Source organism: Schistocerca gregaria, chromosome 3 (genome assembly GCF_023897955.1).
Source record: "Schistocerca gregaria isolate iqSchGreg1 chromosome 3, iqSchGreg1.2, whole genome shotgun sequence".
NCBI classification, from domain to species: domain Eukaryota; kingdom Metazoa; phylum Arthropoda; class Insecta; order Orthoptera; family Acrididae; genus Schistocerca; species Schistocerca gregaria.
Genome location: NC_064922.1, coordinates 383,485,310 through 383,505,995, shown reverse-complemented (window position 1 = coordinate 383,505,995; position 20,686 = coordinate 383,485,310). Strand labels below are relative to the sequence as shown.

Here is a 20,686-nt window from a genome sequence, read left to right as displayed (position 1 = left end):
CCAGTCTACATTTTATATCCTCGCTACTTCGACCATCATAAGTTATTTTGCTCCCCAAATAGCAAAACTCCTTTGCTACTTTAAGTGTCTCATTTCCTAATCTAATTCCCTCAGCATCACTCGACTTAATTCGACTACATTCCATTATCCTCGTTTTACTTTTGTTGATGTTCATTTTGTATCCTCCTTTCAAGACACTATCCATTCCGTTCAACTGCTTTTCCAAGTCCTTTGCTGTTTCTGACAGAATCACAATGTCATCGGCGAACCTCAAAGTTTTTATTTCTTCTCCATGGATTTTAATACCTACTCCAAATTTTTCTTTTGTTTCCTGCACTGCTTGCTCAATATATTACAGCATAACAACAAAAAATTAAAAACAAATACCTCTGGAGCAAAAGTACGATACTGAAATGACTTCACATATTATACAGATCGTGCATCGTACACAGTCCTAATCACAGTTGCATATGATTATTCCTTGGAGACTTCTTGAACGCCCAGCACTCTATTTATGATGCGTTATAAATATATGATCATCAGATAACTGAAGCCAAAATTAACACAAAAGACAAAATTAGAGAAGCTTATACACTGAAGCGTCAAAGAAACTGGTATAGGCATACGTATTCAAATACAGAGATATGTAAACAGGCAGAATACGGCGCTGCTGTCGGCAACGTCTATACAGGGTGGTCGATTGATAGCGACTGGGCCAAATATCTCACGAAATAAGCATCAAACGAAAAAACTATAAAGAACGAAACTCGTCTAGCTTGAAGGGGGAAACCAGATGGCGCTATCGTTGGCCCGCTAGATGGCGCTACCATAGGTCAAACGGATATCAACTGCGTTTTTTTAAATAGGAACTTTTGTGTTAGCAGAAGAGCCTACACCGTGTTACGAGTGGAGGCCGAAATGCACGCGTTTTAGATCACGCAGACTGGCGTGGGGTCTGGAACATGACAAGGAATGAGAATTCAGGAAGCGGACGTAATTAGTTTGATACTTAACTTTAATCCATTAATTATGAACGTCGCTCTTGACGGTACATTAGTCACAATATTATCTGTTCAAAATACATTCTTGAAGAATATGGCGCCTTGCTAGGTCGCAGCAAATGACATAGCTGAAGGCTATGCTAAACTGTCGTCTTTGCAAATGAGAGCGTAAGTAGACAGTGAACCATCGCTAGCAAAGTCGGCTGTACAAATGGGGCGAGTGCTTGGGAGTCTCTCTAGACTAGACCTGCCGTGTGGCGGCGCTCGGTCTGCAATCGCTGATAGTGGCGACACGCGGGTCCGACGTATACTAACGGACCAAGGCCAATTTAAAGGCTACTACCTTGCAAGTGTGGTGTCTAGCGGTGACATCACAGGAACCTCCATTTTTATTACATATTCGTGTAGTCCGTAAAGAAATATGAATGTTTTAGTTGGCGCACTTTTTTCGCTTTCTGATGTTGGTGCTGTAATAGTCACAAACGTTTAAGTACGTGGTATCACGTGACACACCGCCAGTACGGACGGTATTTGCTTCGTGATACATTAACCGTGATAAAATGGATCGTTTACCAATTTCGTAAAAGGTTGAAATCGTGTTGATGTATGGCCATCGTGATGAAAACGCCCAACGGTCGTGTGCTATGTATGCTGCTCGGTATCCTGGACGATATCATCAAAGTGTCCGGACCGTTCACAGGATAGTTACGTTATTTAAGGAAACAGGAAGTGTTCGGCCACATGTGAAACGTCAACCAAGACCTGCAACAAATGATGATGCCCAAGTAGGTGTTTTAGCTGCTGTAGTGGCTAATCCGCACATCAGTGCAGACAAATTGCGCGTGAATCGGGAGTCTCAAAAACTTCGGTGTTGAGAACGCTACATCAACGTCGATTGCACCCGTACCATATTTCTATGCACCAGGAATTGCAAGGCGACGACTTTGAACATCGTGTACAGTTCTGTCACTGGGCACAAGGGAAATTACGGGACGATGACAGATTTTTTGCACACGTTCTATTTAGCGACGAAGTGTCATTGACCAACAGCCGCAACGTGAACCGGCATAATATTCACTATTGGGCACCCGCAACATAAAATTTACGATCGCTGAAACAAGTGGAACATCAGCGACCTTGGCGGGTTAACGTATGGTGCTGCATTGTGGGTGGATGGATAATTGGGCTCCATTTTATCGATGGCAGTCTAAATGCTGCAATGTATGCTGATTTCCTACGTAATGTTCTACCGATGTTGCTACAAGATGTTTCACTGCATGACAAAACGGCGATGTACTTCCAACATGATGGATGTCCGGCACATAGCTCGTGTGAGGTCGAAGCGGTATTCAATAGTATATTTCATGGCAGGTGGATTGGTCGTCGAAGCACCATACCATGGCCCGCACGTTCACTGGATCTGACGTCCCCGGATTTCTTTATGTGGGGAAAGTTGAAGGATATTTGCTATCGTGATCCACCGACAACGCCAGATAACATGCGTCAGCACATTGTCAATTTCATGTGCGAACATTACGGAAGGCGAACTACTCGCTGTTGAGAGGAATGTGGTTACACGTATTGCCAAATGCATTGAGGTTGACGGACATCATTTTGAGCATTTATTGCATTAATGTGGTATTTACAGGTAATGATAAGTTCACAAAGGTACATGTATCACATTTTAACAACCGAAATAAAATGTTGAAACGTACCTACGTTCTGTATTGTAATTTAAAAAAAAAATACCTGTTACCAACTGTTCGTCTAAAATTGCGAGCCATATGTTTGTGACTTGTTTGTGACTATTACAACGCCATCCATCACAAAGCGAAAGAAGTGGTCCAACTAAAACATTCATATTTCTTTACGTACAACAAGAACATATAATAAAAAATGGGGGTTCCTACTTTAAAAAATGCAGTTGATATCCGTTTGACCTATGGCAGCACCATCTAGCGGGCCAAGCATAGCGCCATCTGGTTTCCCCCTTCAAGCTAGACAAGTTTCGTTCTTTGTAGTTTTTTCGTTTGACGCTTATTTCGTGAGATATTTGGCCCGGTCTCGATCAATGGACCGCCCCGTCTAAGACGTAGTTGTTAGATCGGTTACTGCTGCTGCAATGGTAGGCTATCAAGATTCGAGAGAGTTTTAACGTGGTGTTACTATCGGCGCACGAGCGATGGGACGCACCAGCTCCGAGGTAGCGACGAAGTGACGATTTTCTCGTACGACCATTTCACGAGTGTAGAGAGAATATCAGGAATCCAGTAAAACATCCAATCTCCGAAATCGCTGTCGCAGGAAAAAGATCAAGCAAAAATGGGACCACCACCGGCTGAACAGAATCGTTCAACTTGACAGAAGTGCAACCCTTCCGCAAATTGCTGTAGATTTCAATGCTGGGCCATCAACAAGTGTCAGCGTGCGAACCATTCAACGAAACATCGAACTGAAGGCCCACTCGGGTACCCTTGATGTCTGCACGACACAAAGCTTTACGCCTCGCCTGGGCCCTTTCAACACCGACATTGGACTTTTGATGACTGGAAACATGTTGCGTGATCTGACGAGTCTCGTTTCAAATTGTATCGAGCGGATGGACGTATCGGGTATGGAGGCAACCTCATGAATCCATGGAGCCTGTATATCAGCAGGGGATTGTTCAAGCCGGTGGAGACTCTGTAATAGTGTTGGGCGTGTCCAGTTGGAGTAATATGCGAACCCTGATACGTCTAGACACGCCTCTGACGGGTGACACGTACGTAGGCATCCTGTCTGATCACATGTATACATTCACGTCCATTGTGCATTTAGACGGACGTGACGAATTCCAGAACGACAATGCGACACCCCATACGTTCAGAATTGCTACAGATTGGCTCCAGGAACACTTTTGCGGGTTTAAACACTTCCGCTGGTCACCAGTCTCCCCACACATGAACATTACTGAGCATATATGGGATGCATTACAACGTGCTGTTCCTGCCTTAAGGCAGGAATCATGGAGTCATTTCCCTCCAGCACTAATTCAGACATTAGTCAAGTCCATGCCACGTCGTGTTGCGTCACTTCTGCATGGTCGCTGGGGTCCTGCACGATATTAGGAAGGCGTACTACTTTCTATGGCTCTTCAGGTGTATATAAATACTGTACGACCAATTTTACACCAATACACAGTGAATGTAAATACTTACAATATGGTTAGGGGAGCTCATACAAGTGAGCAATACAAGAAAAATGTACACTCTCAGATGCAATTGCCGTTAAGCGTATTTTCAAAAGACGTTTCTGTGAGACGTCGCATGCCACACTGGAGGCAGCATGCATGAGAACCGTATTACTTCAACTTGCCGCCAGGTAGTGTTGATCTGAAACGTCGTAACATACCACGACACAGCCGTTTACAATACACAAAACATGGTAAACATCGCCTATCACGTTACAGCTTTTTTTAATGAGCGTCACATCATCAATTAAAAAATATAAAAACGTTGCATACGTTATGAATAAAACCTATCAAGTGACATATACAAAGAACGTACAGCACACTAGGCACAGTGTCCAAATACTCAATCGAGAAACAACAGTGGAAAGGTCATCATTATAATGGAAGACAATATGCATTTTCTATTATTTTTCAAAAAGAAGCATGCACTTGTTAACCTGTTGAGAGCACAAATTTACACAGTGTCAGGACGGACTGGGGATAACATAGATAGAGGTGATGGGGCAGATAAGGTGGAAAGAAGTGATTGCTAAGGGTGAGTTGAACGGGGAAATAGGCAGGTGTTGGGGTAACACGGTTCTCGATTCTGATTCCTCCAGTCTGGCATATGACGTCTCAACGTAACGTGTTTTGAAAATACGCTTAACAGCAATTGCACATGAGAGTGTAAATTTTTCTTGTATTGATCACTTGTATGAGCTTTCCTAAGCATATTGTAAGAATTTATACTCAACGTGTACTTTCGTTCCTGTTGTTACATTGGTTTTCCAGTATTTATTTATGTGCTTCTCTAATGTTGCCTTTTGCATTCATTTTAGCCACAGTTATCTGATGATGATTACTCGAAACGCATCACAAATAAAGTATTTAGCGACCAAGACATTTCCATGGAATTACTACAAGCCAAGTCTGAATGATCACACACCTTAAAAACAGATGACTTCATCATTCAAATGGAACATGATCACAGTGTCAGATGCGTTTCAGTACGTTCTATACCCACCTCGATATAATACAGTAATACTGGAAAGAAAAGAAGGAATACTTTTTCATTTATTTGTTTATGTATTTACTTCATCTGACAAGACTACGGCTTTAGGGCCCTCTGTTATATCCAACCAGGCAATTTATCAGGCGTAGAAGTATGAAAGCGAAATTTCCCTATAGATGGTGCAAGCCGTCAATGTAGGGCCCGTGAGACCGTGTTTGCAGCCCCATCTGCTTCCTGTAACGGCTGACGGCTAATGTCAACACACAGTAACCCAAGTTCCGTATATCGGTATCTGTTTTAAATCCGAAACATGCCGAGTTTTGTGCCTACGAACTACGATTTGCGGACTGCATTGGTTTTCTGTTATCAATTTGAAGAAAACTGCTGCAGAATACTATTGAATGCTTGTCGAAGTTTCGGCGAACATGCTCTCGGAAAAACACGGTGTTTCGAGTGGTTCAAAACATTCTAAAGTAGTGATTTTGACGTGAGAAACGACGAGCGTGGTAAACCACCGAAAAAGTTCGGAGACAACGAATTACTGGTTTTGTTGGATGAAGATGATACTCAGGCTCAACAGGAACTCGCGAAACAACTGAATGTGATGCAGAAAGCCGTTTCTCTTCGGTTGAAAGCTATAGAAAAGGCGCAGAAGGTGAGAAAATGGATTCCACACGAACTGAATGAAAGACAGCAAGCAAACCGAAAGACCACTTGTGAAATGCTGCCCACCAGATACAAAAGGAACTCGTTTCTCCATCGGATAGTGACAGGTGATAAAAAAATGGATATATTTTGAGAATCCTAAACGCCGTAATACAGGCAAACCATCGACATCCACTGCAAGACCAAACCGCTTTGGAAAGATGAGAGTGCTCTGTGTTTGCTGAAATCAGAAGTGTGTCATCTAGTATGAGCTGCTAAAACCTGTCGAAACTGTTAACGCTGATCGCTACCAACAGAAAATGATCCATTTAAATCGAGAATTACGTGGAAAACGAACGGAATATGGAAAAAGGCAACACAAAGTTATACTGTTCCATGATAACGGCCCATCAGACACAGCAAAACGGGACAGGGAAACGATCGAGGCGTTCAGTTGTAAAATACTAGGGCACACTGCTTAGTCTCCACACTTGGCTCCTCCGATTATCATCTATTCGCATCACTGGAACACGCTCTCGCTGAACAACGCTTCAGCTCGTATGAAAATGGCTCGCTTACTGGTTCGCTTCAAAAGAAGGACCGTTTCTTTCACGTAGTATTCTTAGCCTTCCGGAGAGGTGAGAGAAATTTATAAATAGCAATGGAGATTATTTTGAATATAATACTGTTTATCAGTTTATCATGGTGGTGGTGGTTAGTGTTTAACGTCCCGTCGACAACGAGGTCATTAGAGACGGAGCGCAAGCTCGGGTTAGGGAAGGATTGGGAAGGAAATCGGCCGTGCCCTTTCAAAGGAACCGTCCTGGCATTTGCCTAAAGCGATTTTAGGGAAATCACGGAAAACCTAAATCAGGATGGCCGGAGACGGGATTGAACCGTCGTCCTCCCGAATGCGAGTCCAGTGTGCTACCCACTGCGCCACTTCGCTCGGTATCAGTTTGAAACAACAGATGTGTGATTATTGCAGCAAAATTCCGGTTTCATACTCCAACACGTGGTACATATTTTACGTTACAAATAAACTCTCTGATCCAAAGTACACAGATACCTATTTGTGTACATTAACATAGAGTGTCTCCACCCTTCGCCTTTGTTATGGCTAGAGTTCTGCCGGGTTCAAATGGCTCTGAGCACTATGGGACTTAACATCTTAGATCATCAGTCCCCTAGAACGCAGAACTACTGCAACCTAACTAACCTAAGGACATCACACACATCCAGGCAGGATTCGAACCTGCGACCGTAGCAGTCCGGCGGTTCGGGACTGCAGTGCCTAGAACCGCACGTCCACCGAGGCCGGCGTTCTGCCGGGGATACTCTCAATGAGGCGTCATGTCTATGGAGAAGTTGCAGCCCGTCGACTCTTATAATTGCCGACTAGTTTCTATACAAGTTGTGAATACCCTTTCGCACCCTATATTTTAGCCTCGCTAATTTCAGAATTTCAAGGAGAGTATTCCAGTCAACATTGTCAAAAGCTTTCTCTGAGTCTACAAATGTTACAAATGCAGATTTCCTTTTCCTTAACATATGTTCTAAGATAAGTCGTAGGGTCCACTTTGAATCTTTTCTCCGAAGTCCAATGTGACCTTTCCCGAGATCAGCTTCTATCACTTTTTCCGTTATTCCGTATGGAATTCGTGTTAGTGTTTTGCAACCACGACTTTTTAAACTGATAGTCGGTAATTTTCACACTTGTCAGCAACTGCTTGTCTAGGTAAGTGATGATTAGAAGATCATAGGTTAATGTAAGCTCGGGATAAGCCATTGGAAATGTAAAATGCTAGTACATTAATAACAGGTGTAACTGCCAGAATGTTGAATAAAGTATGCAAATGAGCATCCGTTCTGTTGTACAGGTGGTGGATGTCAGTTTGTAGGATTGAGTTCGATGCCTGTTGCACTTGGTCGGTCAAGAAAAGGGACGGTTAATGCCGTATATGGATGATGTTAGTGTTGTCGACCGATGATGTTTCATATGTACTCGACTGGGGACAGATCTGTTGATAAAGAAGTCCCAGGCAACATTTCGACATTCTGTAAAGCATGTTTGGTCACAACAGCGGTACGTAGATGAAAGTTATCCAGTTGGAAAATACCCCCTGGAATGCTGTTCATTAATGGAAGCACAACAGGTAGACGTACAGTTTTTCAGTCAGGGTGCCTGGGAGTTCATGAGAGTCGTCCTGGTGCCATACGATATCAAGCCCCGACAGCACGCAGACAGATTGGTTGCAGAACCTTAACTAGTCTCCTTCTAATCAACACAAATCCATAATTGGCACGGAGGCGGAACTGGCTTCATTATAACACACTACAGACCTCCACCCTGACCACCGGCGATATCTTGCTTGACACGAATGAAGTCCTAAATAGTGACGGTTTGGGGTCAGTGGAATGTATGCTACAAGGAGTCTGGCTGTAAGCTGTCCTTGAAGTAGCCGATTTGTAACAGTTCGTTACGCCACAGTGGTGCCAACTGCTGGCCAAATTGCTGCTTCAGATGCCGAACACGGTGGTCTTCGCTTTCGGTAGTGCCACGTGGCTGTCCAGAGCCCGGTCGTCTTGCGACCATACATGTAGTGAGCGCCACTGCCAGCAGTCATGTACGTTGGCTACATTCCTGCCAAGTCTTTCTGCACTATCGCAAAAGAAACATTCTGCTTCTCGTAGCCATATTGAACGACCTCTTTAAAACTTAATGAGGTGCTGATAGTGGTGCCTTTCACGCTCCCGGATCCATCTCCTCAAGCTCCTTTCTGGCCGTACATGTGGTCTGGACCCCTCCACCGTCCCTCATCTGCCCTATCCTCTGCTACACCCATCCTGCCTGGATCTCCGCCCCTCCTACCTTTTACAAATCCCTTCAAATCCTTGAACGCCATGCACTCCGCCTCACCTATCATATCCGTCTCCCCTCCCCCACGTGGATCCTGTACGATCTTATTCCATTCCCCCACCTCCTCCTCTTCCTCAAATGGATACGGATCCTATGCACCCCCCATAAACTACATCCCCCTCATCCACTTGTCTCTCACATCCTCTCCCACCCCCATCTGCTGCAGCATCTGTATTTCCATGTCCCACCTGCTCTCCATCTCTCCACCCTCTTTACCCTTTCCCGAGGTGGCTTCTGCCAGCTCCCCCTCCATGATGCTGCCCTCCTTCCCTCCATTTACCCTTCCTATCAACTTTGATCCTCTCACTTCCTGTTTTTTTTTCTTCCAGCACCCTCTCTCCCTTCTCTTCCCCTTCCCTCCCTCCTCCCTTTCTCCCCACTCCTCCCCTGGGCTTCCCCTAACCCCTTACCTTCATTCCTCCCCTATTCCCTCTCACATCGGCATCTTTCTTCTCCCCTCTCCCCCCCACCCCCTTTTTCCCCTCTCAGCAGGTCACCGGACTCGCATATGTTACTGGACATTCACGCGCCGGTGATCACCGCCATGTTACTCGTGTGTGTGCCATCGTGTTTGTGTTTAGTGTTCCTCGCCGTCACGCTCCTTCGTTCGCCTGTGCCGTCGAAGTCGTCAGTGTTTGTGCGCCGTGCCGACAGTTTTTAGTGTGTTATTCGTCGAGTGTGAATGGCTTCGTGTTCTTTGTTTCTGTGTCTTCTGTTTTTGCCCGCCACTTTGTTCAATATCTTATGTGTCTTCATTGTATTTTCATGTGTCAAACTTGTGGCTGAAGAGCGGTGTAGTATGCTGCTGGCAGCCCACCTTCTGTAAAGGTGTTAAATAACAATAAAGGAAAAAATGGTGCCTTTGTCATCTTATAGGCACTGTTGACTAACATCAACTCACCACATCTAATTTCAAAGGTAACTAACGCTCACGACCATTATACTGTGTGCTGAAAGCAAACCTGATTTGCATTGTGGTACCACTTTTATACAATGGCGCAAAATTTGAACAGGTTATATCTTCCAGATACTAAAACACGCCTACCAACTTTCGTTTGTGTCACACAATTCCTTCTTGGTGTTTCGATTATTTCCGTCAGTGTAGCTATCCTTGTTTTATTTGTTGTTACAAGTTTTTGGTGAAAGCATAGTGGTTAGTTGTGGACGACAGTATTTTGATACTTTGAGATTGACTGGTGCTCAGAAAAATTTATTCATCTCGTCAGCAGGGACTTGAAAATCGGTTTCTTATTTTGCCATTCCATCAACCAAGCTGCGGAGATTCTTCCAAAAAGTCCTGGCTGTCACAAAGAAACAAGAGTGCAAGATTTTGGCATTACGAACTAACTGCTATACCATGTTTTGCAGCTTTTTGTGTTCTTTATAACGTTCGGGTCTCGAATTTGCCTTGAAAAGTTTACAAGCAGTATTCCTATTGACCATAATTTGATGTAATTCAGTCCTCAACAAAAGAGTAGGCACTTTTCTTCCACAGTTTATACGTATGGAAGCGTACTTGTACACATATGTGACCTTAACGGAAGTCTGCAGGCGTGTTTCTACAGCTGAAAGATGATGTCTATTGAATTTTCGCATCCGTCGCATCAGAGTGGAGCTAGTAGCGCAAATCAGGTTTGCTTTAAATAAACGGTCGTTAGCGTTAGTTAGTTTAAGATTGGACTTGGGGAGTTGATGTTAGTCAAGAATGCCTTTAATACGACAGAGAAGTGATTATTAACATCTCACTGAGCTTGAATGAGGCCACGTAAAGGGCTACGAGAAGGTGGATGTTCCTTCCGCGCTACTGTAGAAAAGCTGGGCAGGAATTAGCCACTGAATATGATTGCTGGCAGCGGTGGTCACGAGAACGTATGGTCGCAAGAGGATCGGGCTCCGAACAGCCACCAGTCACTACCGAGACGTAAGACCATCGTGTTCAATGTGATCAAATGTTCAAATGAGCGTGAATTCCTAAGGACAGAACTGCTGAGGTCATCGGTCCCTAGACTTACACACTACTTAAACTAACTTATGCCAAGAACAACACACACAGCCAGGCCCGAGGGAAGACTCGAACCTCCGGCGGGAGGGACCGCGCAATCCGTATCATAGCGCCTCGAACCACGCGGCCACTTGCGCGGCTGTTCAGCGTGTGGTTCGGGCGCATCATACTGCACCTTCAGCAGCAAATTTAGCAGCAGCTTTCACCACAGTGACACAAAGAACTGTTACAAGTCCGTTACTTCAGCTCTGAGCTAGACGCCCTGTAGCGTGGCTTCGTGTGCTGTGCGTACTGTAAGAAAAATGGTTCAAATGGCTTTGAGCACTATGGGACTTAACATCTGAGGTCATCAGTCCCCTAGAACTTAGAACTACTTAAACCTAACTAACCTAAGGACATCACACACATCCATGCTCGAGGCAGGATTCGAACCTGCGACCGTAGCGGTCGCGTGGTTCCAGACTGAAGCGCCTAGAACCACTCGGCCACAGCGGCCGGTTGTACTGTAAGACCTTCGGTACACACTTCTAACGAAGTAGGCGAGTGGCAGCAATATGTCTCGTGGTCTTATCATGGCGTGTTTATCTTCTGCCGTTAGGTTAGACGATAGAAATGCCACTTGCACGCTTAGAGTAGCAGATTGATGGTAACCAACTTTAACCAGAACTTGATTAATCTTCACAAACATTTATTAAAATAATAAAAAGCATAGAATTTATTTAACTTGATTCTGGATGCTGTTTACAATTGACAATCTGAAGTTCCTTTGGTCTTGGTACGTTGATCTTATTCTCACATATCTCTGATACTTGACAAAGTGTCTATTCATTTATCTTCATGGCTATGTACAGGAATATGATAATCTTATTAGGCGCAGACTGAAACGTGACTGCAGACTAATGCAGACTGATTAATCGGAGGTCTGTACACTCGTTATAATACCTCGGGCGTTCAGGTATCACTGCGCGAGTGTGATCCGTGAGGAGAAAAGGTTCTACGTTAGCAGCAATCTCATTGACTGTGTTACATATTAATACGCGGATCGGCGGAAGCAGAATTTGGTCTGTCTTTATGGCAGCGCCATCACGTAGAGTGGAGACGGACGAGCGCTACGCCTGCGCTGTTGTGCTTAGCGGGGCGTGCTCTAGTGGGAAAGTTGTGTTCCAATAACCCCAAACCACCGCCATTTACGACTTCAGTGGTGTCTAGTGAGAACTTATTGGAGGGCATGGTGGAGAAAGCATGAAAGCTCATTCTATCACGGTGCCAGTAATGGCATGCAATCTATTTATCTGCGTGCTGAACACACTGAATCTACACCTGCAGTTGTGGTCTGGGATGTGATTTCGTTCGATACCGGGCACTCTCGTGGTTATCCCACGTACGCCGACTGCAAATTTGTAAGTCAGTCGGGTGTTTCTACCAGTTGTGTTGCTATTCATGAGCAGCATTCCAGGGGGTATTTTCCAACAGCACAATGCTCGACTATATACCGCTGTTGTAACACAACATGCTCTAAAAAGTATCGACATGTCACCTTGACATGATCGATCACCAGATTGTATTCAACCTTTACATCTAAATCTACGTGATTATTCTGATATTCACAATAAAGTGCCTGGCAGAGGGTTCAATGAACCATCTTCAAGCTGTCTCTATACCGTTCCACTCTCGAACGGCACGCGGGAAAAAAGAGAACTTAACTTTTTCTGAGCGAGCCCCGATTTCTCTCATTTTATCGTAGTGATCATTTCTCCCATGTAGGTGGGTGCCAACAGAATGTTTCTTTTTTTGCAGTCGGAGGAGAAAACTGGTGATTGAAATTTTATGAGAAGATCCCGTCGCAATGAAAAACTCTTTTGTTCTGATGATTGCCACTATAATTCACGTATCATGCCTGTGGAACTATCTCCCCTATTTCGCGATAATACAAAACGAGCTGCCCTTCTTTGTACTTTTTCGCCTCGTGATGCCAATTGAGGAGCTACTCGACCGAATAGTAGCGGCTTCGGTCAAGAATATCATCGTAACGACCGGGAGAGCGGTGTGCTGACACCACGCCCCTCCTATCCGCATCCTCCTCTGAGGATGACACGGCGGTCGGATGGTCCCGATGGGCCACTTGTTGCCTGTAGACGGAGTGGTTTAAGTTATTATTATTGTTTTTTTTATTTATCCGTCAGTCCCCCCTTATGCGGATCCCACACCGCACAGCAATTCTCCAGATCAGGGCGGACAAGCGTGGTGTAAGCAGTCTCTTTAGTAGACCTGTTGCACCCTCTAAGTGTTCTGCCAATGAATCGCAGTCTTTGGTTTGCTCTATCCACAACATTATCTATGTGATAGTTCCAATTCAGGTTATTTGTAATTGTAATCCCTAAGTATGTAGTTGCATTGAGATTTGTGTGACATATCTTGTAACCGAAATTTAGCGGGTTTCTTTTAGTACTCACGTTTCTTTTCTTTTCTTTTTTTTCTTTATTCAGGGTCAATTGCCACTTTTCGCATCATACGGATATCTTATGTAAATCATTTTGCAATTCGTTTTGGTCATCTCATGACTTTACAAGACGGTAAATGGCAGCTTTATCTGCAAACAAACTAAGTGGGTTACTCAGATTGTCTCCTACGTCGTTAATGTAGATCAGGAAAATAGAGGGCCTTTGATATTTTCTTGGGGAGCGCCGGATACTACTTCTGTTTCACTCGATGACTTTCCGTCTATTACTACGAAATGTGACCTTTCTGACAGGTAATCATGAATCCAGTCGCACAACTGAGGCTTGTGAGGAACGGTGTCTAAAGCCTTCTGAAAATCTAAAAATATGGAATCAATGTGACATCCTCTGTCGATGGCACTTATCATTTAATGAGTATAAAGAGCTAGTTGTGTTTAACAAGAATGATATTTCCTGAATCTGTGCTGGTTATGTGTCAATAAATCGTTTTCTTCGAGGTAATTCATAATGTTCGAATACAGTAAATGCTCCAAAACCCTACTGAAAATCGACGATAGTGATATGGGTCTGTAATTCAGCGGATTACTCCTATTTCTCTTTGTGGGTATTGGTGTGGCTTGAGCACTTTTCCAGTCTTTGGGTATGGCTATTTCTGTGAGCGAGCGGTTGTATATAATTGCTGAATATAGACGTATTGTATCAGTAGCCGAGCGCTTATGGGAAGTCATCGGATGACAACTCCAGCGTCATACACGTATAGCATTACCTATCCCTATGCTGACCAACCAAGTGCAACTGACTTGGAACTCCATCCCACAAACTGATATCAGGCACCTGTGGAACACAATGCGGGCGCATTTCCATTCTTGCATTCAACATTCTGTCGGTTTTAGTGGTTAATACTGCACCAGCGTTTCACATTTGGAATGCTTTTCTCGCACTCGCATTAACCTGCGATATTGCGTTGTTAATCACTTAAATACGTTAACTAGGCAAATGTATTCTCGACATTTCATTACACTACATTAATTTTTGTATGTTGCGATTTTTTTTTCGTCAGTGTTTATGTTTAATGTGATGCGATTTGAGCTTTGAGCTTTGAGTGCTAGGAGGCGCAGACCAGGAATATTTTCTACTCTTCTGAGAGGCATGGAGTAGAAGTTTGGCCCTATATCTCTTACTCGGTCTATCTTTTCTTTTCGTTGCGAAGTGAGTGAATGTGCAACTTATAGAGTGTAGGTTGTAATGAAAGAACGTAAGAATGTTTACGTCGTCGCAATTACACTATCTTCTTAGCTTTTTTGTGGATGATGTGTCTCAAGAATTGTGTGTTCATGTCTCCCATTATTACGATGACACCTTCGTACTGTCATTGAAGTGAATGTAATTCTGACTAAAAGTAAGTCGTTGATCTGATTTATAGCGGCTTGTAGGCAACACGTTAGTTAAGCACTTCTGACTCTGTACACCTATTTCAATGACCATGGATTCGGCCTGTCTTTCTTCAGTAGTGTTTGACGTGGTTAAGACTTTGTGTTTGGAGTCAGGTCGTATACACGCACCGACGCCCCCATCATGCGCGTTTGGTCTGTCGAACCTAATAAATGTATGGATAAACAGATGCAGAGGACCAGTGTGTGTTTAGCGACGTTTTGGACTGGAGTCTTACGTGAAAGCTTTTTTGTCAGAAGAGAAGGTTCATTACTTTGTAATGTGCAAATAATGATCTGTTACCAGCTCTAACGCACGCTACCCCACAGCCGTTGGAGATAACGGGCATTTCGGGAAAAGGCTTACCTCAGGGGTGACAGACATTTCGCGCAGCAAAGAGATTCTTGCTTACGACCCCTGAAGTAGAAGAGATAGCAAAGTTAAGATTTTCTGGGATTACAGAGGTATGAGAATTAGCAGTATTTGTTGTGAGAAAATATGGTGGAGATAATGACGACTGTGAGACAAACAGCTCTCTGTCTTCAGGGTGAAATGAAGGCCTAATTATTGTATTTTACAGTTCAGGGTTGAAAGAAAAAGAGAAATGATTTACGGAGCTGAAGCCGCAAGCAAAGTAATTTAATAATTACAAATTAGCGTAGAAAGCTAAATTGAATTATAAGTTACTAAAATATTAATAACACAGGTTGTGATTTTTGTAATTGGCAGTTTAGACCAGACAATCAATAAGTTGTGTAAGTAACGCAACCAAGGAAAAGAGTAATAATCACAGTGCTATTGCAGCAAAAAGGTAGAGAATTTTTGGGGTAAAGAAAAATAGTGGCAGCAGTAACTAAAATTAAGTAATGGCTACAGTCAAGGTTAATGTAGTAAGACCGACAGATAAAGGTACAAACACAGAGGCAATATAAAATTTCATGAGAGTGGTCAGAGAATAACGGTTCTTACACTAGGTTCACAGCAAATCAAGACAAGATGTGTTAACTATATACTTTGCGTCAAGTAGTTTCACTTAATGCTATTCAGTTCTGTCATATTTTTGTGTATCTTCTTTCCCTCTGCGCTCTTCATAATTACTGGGCCACCCTGAGTCCACACATTGTGAAGGCTCAAATGGTATATGGTATTTTACAACATCATTAGCCATTGCCTATCATATCTTTAGTTATTGTAAGCCCTGCCTTTCCCAATTTTTTCTCCTGGCTAAAAACCTCGGCCTTTTTTCGGTATGAGATGAACTTTTCAATTATTGGCCGAGGTTTAGTTGCACCTGATACTCTTCGTTCCAGCCGATAGCTCCTGTCAATGTCTGCCATTCTTACTTCAGTAACTAATTTTTGACTTCTAACCAGTGTGAGCAAGTTGTCTGTTTCTTCCGCCTCATTTGCTGTTAGGCCAAACAGCTTCAGGCCGTTTCGTCTTCGGTACTGTTCTAACTCGTCCGTCATATCACTCAGTTTTTCTTCCAAAACAGTGATAACATGTCTACTAACGAGTATATGGAATTTCATAAATGTGTCTTATTTATATTAAGCGATTTCCCAACTACATTATTGTCGAATGTGAGTAGTCACACCCAGCAGACACGTATGAACGTATGACTATAGTACAGAAGGAATCAATTCGGAGAAGCAGTTGATTGGACACAGGAAGGACGAGAAAATTATATCTACATCTACAGGATTATCTGTAGATCACAGTTAAGTATCTGGCAAATTGTTCATTGAACCATCTTCAACCTACTTCTCTACTGTTCAACTCTCGGATAACGCGCGAGGAAAAAAAAATCAAAACAAAAAACACGTAAACTCTCCGTGCGAGCTCTGATTTCTCCTATTTTGTTATAATGATGATTTCTCCTTGTGCAAGTGGGCACCAGAAAAATATTTTCACACTCTGAGCAGAAAGCTTGTGATTGAAATTCCATGAGCGAAAAAACGCCTTTGTTTTAATGACTGACACCCTGACTGGCGCACAATATCCATGGCACTCTCTCTCCCATTTTTCGATAATGCAAAAAGAGTTGCCCTTCTTTGAACTTTTTGGTGTCCTCCGTCAATCCTGTCTGAGGCGGATTCCACACTGCACACTAATACTCCAGAAGTGGACAGGCAAGCATAATGCAGGCAGTCTCATTAGTAGACCTGTAACATATTCTACGTGTTCTGCTAATAAATCACCTCTTTTGTTTGCTTATCTCACAACATTATTCATGTGATCATTCCACTTTAAGTTATTTGTAATTGTGAAGCAAATTTGTAATTATTATCCCTAAGTATTTAGTTGAATTTACAGCCTTTAGAATTGTATGCTTTATCGTCTAACCGAAATTTAGCAAATTCCTTTTAGAACTCATGTGAATGGTTCACTCTAAGAGGGCTGCTCAAATTGTCTCCTAAATGGTTTATGTGGACGAGGAATAGTAGAGGGCTTACAAAACTTCCTTGGGTAACTCCAGATATCACTTACGTTTCACGCGCTGACTTTCCGCCAGTTATTAAGAAATGTGACCTTTCTTATAGGAAATCACGAATCCAGTCGAACAACTGAGACGATACTCCATAGGCACACAAATTGACAAGAAGTCGCTTGTGAGGAACGGTTCCTGAAACCCTTTGGAAATCTAAAAATATGGACTCAGTTTGAAGTCTCCTGTTGAAAACACTCACTACTTCGTGAGAATAAAGCTGTGTTCCACAAGAATGATATTTTCTAAATCCGTGTTGGCTATTTGTTAATAAATAGTTTCTTTAGAGTTAATTAATAATGTTCGAGCACAGTACATGTTCCAAAATCCTACTGCAAATCGACGTTAGTGATATGAGTCTGTAATTCAGCGGATTACTCCTCTTTTCTTTCTTGAGTATTGATGTGACTTTTGCAACTTTCAAGTCTTTGGGTACGGATCTTTCTAGGAGTGAGTGGGTGTATATGACTACTAAGTATGGAGCTACTGTACCGAGCATAGTCTGAAAGGAATCTGACTGATATATAGTCTGGATCGGACGCCTTGCCTTTATTAAGTGTTTTAAGCTGCTTTCCTACACTGAGAATATATATTTCTAAGCTACTCAGTTGGCACTTATTCATGATTCGAATTCTGGAATATTTACTTCGTCTTCTTTTGTGATGCCATTTCGGAAAGCAATGTTAAGCAACTCGGCCTTAGTGGCACTGATATCATTAACATCACCATTGTTATCGTGCAGTCGAGGTATTGATTGGCTCTTGCCGCTGGTGTACTTTACATACGACCAGAATCTCTTTGGTTTTCTGCCAGATTTCGAGAAAAAGCTTCGGTGTGGAAAATATTAAAAGTATCTTGCATTGAAGTTCGTGCTAAATTTCCAGCTTCGGTAAAACTTCGCAAATCTTGGTAGTTATGCGTTCTTTTAAATTTGGCGTGCTTTTTATGTTGCTACTCCAACAAGGTTCTGACCTGTGTTGTTTACCATGGGGGATCAGTATCATCTCTTATTACTTTATGTACACTCCTGGAAATTGAAATAAGAACACCGTGAATTCATTGTCCCAGGAAGGGGAAACTTTATTGACACATTCCTAGGGTCAGATACATCACATGATCACACTGACAGAACCACAGGCACATAGACACAGGCAACAGAGCATGCACAATGTCGGCACTAGTACAGTGTATATCCACCTTTCGCAGCAATACAGGCTGCTATTCTCCCATGGAGACGATCGTAGAGATGCTGGATGTAGTCCTGTGGAACGGCTTGCCATGCGATTTCCACCTGGCGCCTCAGTTGGACCAGCGTTCGTGCTGGACGTGCAGACCGCGTGAGACGACGCTTCATCCAATACCAAACATGCTCAATGGGGGACAGATCCGGAGATCTTGCTGGCCAGGGTAGTTGACTTACACCTTCTAGAGCACGTTGGGTGGCACGAGATACATACGGACGTGCACTGTCCTGTTGGAACAGCAAGTTCCCTTGCCGGTCTAGGAATGGTAGAACGATGGGTTCTATGACGGTTTGGATGTACCGTGCATTATTCAGTGTCCCCTCGACGATCACCAGAGGTGTACGGCCAGTGTAGGAGATCGCTCCCCACACCATGATGCCGGGTGTTGGCCCTGTGTGCCTCGGTCGTATGCAGTCCTGATTGTGGCGCTCACCTGCACGGCGCCAAACACGCATGCGACCATCATTGGCACCAAGGCAGAAGCGACTCTCATCGCTGAAGACGACACGTCTTCATTCGTCCCTCCATTCACGCCTGTCGCGACACCACTGGAGGCGAGCTGCACGATGTTGGGGCGTGAGCGGAAGACGGCCTAACGGTGTGCGGGACCGTAGCCCAGCTTCATGGAGACGGTTGCGAATGGTCCTCGCCGATACCCCAGGAGCAACAGTGTCCCTAATTTGCTGGGAAGTGGCGGTGCGGTCCCCTACGGCACTGCGTAGGATCCTACGGTCTTGGCGTGCATCCGTGCGTCGCTGCGGTCCGGTCCCAGGTCGACGGGCACGTGCACCTTCCGCCGACCACTGGCGACAACATCGGTGTACTGTGGAGACCTCACGCCCCACGTGTTGAGCAATTCGGCGGTACGTCCACCCGGCCTCCCGCATGCCCACTATACGCCCTCGCTCAATGTCCGTCATCTGCACATACGGTTCACGTCCACGCTGTCGCGGCATGCTACCAGTGTTAAAGACTGCGATGGAGCTCCGTATGCCACGGCAAACTGGCTGACACTGACGGCGGCGGTGCACAAATGCTGCGCAGCTAGCGCCATTCGACGCCCAACACCGCGGTTCCTGATGTGTCCGCTGTGGCGTGCGTGTGATCATTGCTTGTACAGCCCTCTCGCAGTGTCCGGAGCAAGTATGGTGGGTCTGACACACCGGTGTCAATGTGTTCTTTTTTCCATTTCCAGGAGTGTAGTTTATATCTCTCAGCTGCCATCGATACTATTACTCTGAATACAAACTACATCTGGTTACGTAACCAGATTGGAAGGAGTGGAGACTGTCTCTTCGGTAGGTGTCTAGCGATATTTTTTCTTTTTCTCCTTTTTTTAAATACAAGTGGACGTATTTTGAGTTTATTGTTGGTGGGTGTTTGGATGCTACAGTATTCAATCTAGCTACAACAACCTTGCGGTCACTAATCCCTATTTGGTCAGGACTACTTGTTACTAAGAGCTCAAGTGTATTTTTGCAACCATTTGTACTTAGAGTGGGCTCCTGAACTAACAGTTCAAAATAATTTTCTGATAAAGTATTTAGCACGATTTAGGGCGACGTTTATGCCTACCATTGGCTTTAAACACATGTTTTCATCAACGTTCCGAAGGTAGATTGAAGTCACCACCAAATATAACAGTGAATTAGGTACCTATTTGAAATGAGACAGCCGCGCAGAGTGGCCGCGCGGTTAGAGGCGCAATGTCCCGGATTGCGAGGGCCTTCCCGCCGGAGGTTCGAGTCCTCCCTCGAGTATGGGTGTGTGGGTTGTTCTGAGCATAAGTTAGTTTAGGTAGTCTGTAAGTCTAGGGTCCGATGTCCTCAGCAGTTCGGTCCCTTAGGAATTCACACACATCTGGACATTTGAAATGAGACACAATTTTTCTTTGAACTGTTCAGTATCTGTATCGTCTGAGTAGGGGAGTTGATAAAAGGAATAAATCATTAATTTCCTCTCGTTATCAAGTATAACCTCCATTTACGCTAACTCACAGGAATTATCTACTTCAGTTTCACTACAAGCTAAACTGTCACTTATTTGCGTATATGGTGACGGTGCTAGATAGGGACACACATGAGACCATAGGATTTGTATCAGGCGAATTTGGTGGCCGAGACATCGACGTTAGTTCACTATAATGCTCCTCAAACCACTTTGGCATGGTTCTGGCTTTGAGACATGGATAATTACCTTCTGAAAGATGGCATCACCATGGGGGAAAACATCATTCATGTTGGTATACAGGTGGCATGTCTGCCGAAAAATCACAA

The 20,686-nt window shown here is 44.0% G+C and overlaps 1 protein-coding gene across 1 annotated transcript in view; it reads left to right on the top strand.

Annotated features, from left to right (window-relative positions):
• Positions 1–20,686, top strand: part of LOC126355380 (uncharacterized) — a 233,594-nt gene that overhangs the window by 122,821 nt on the left and 90,087 nt on the right. The window lies entirely within an intron of this gene.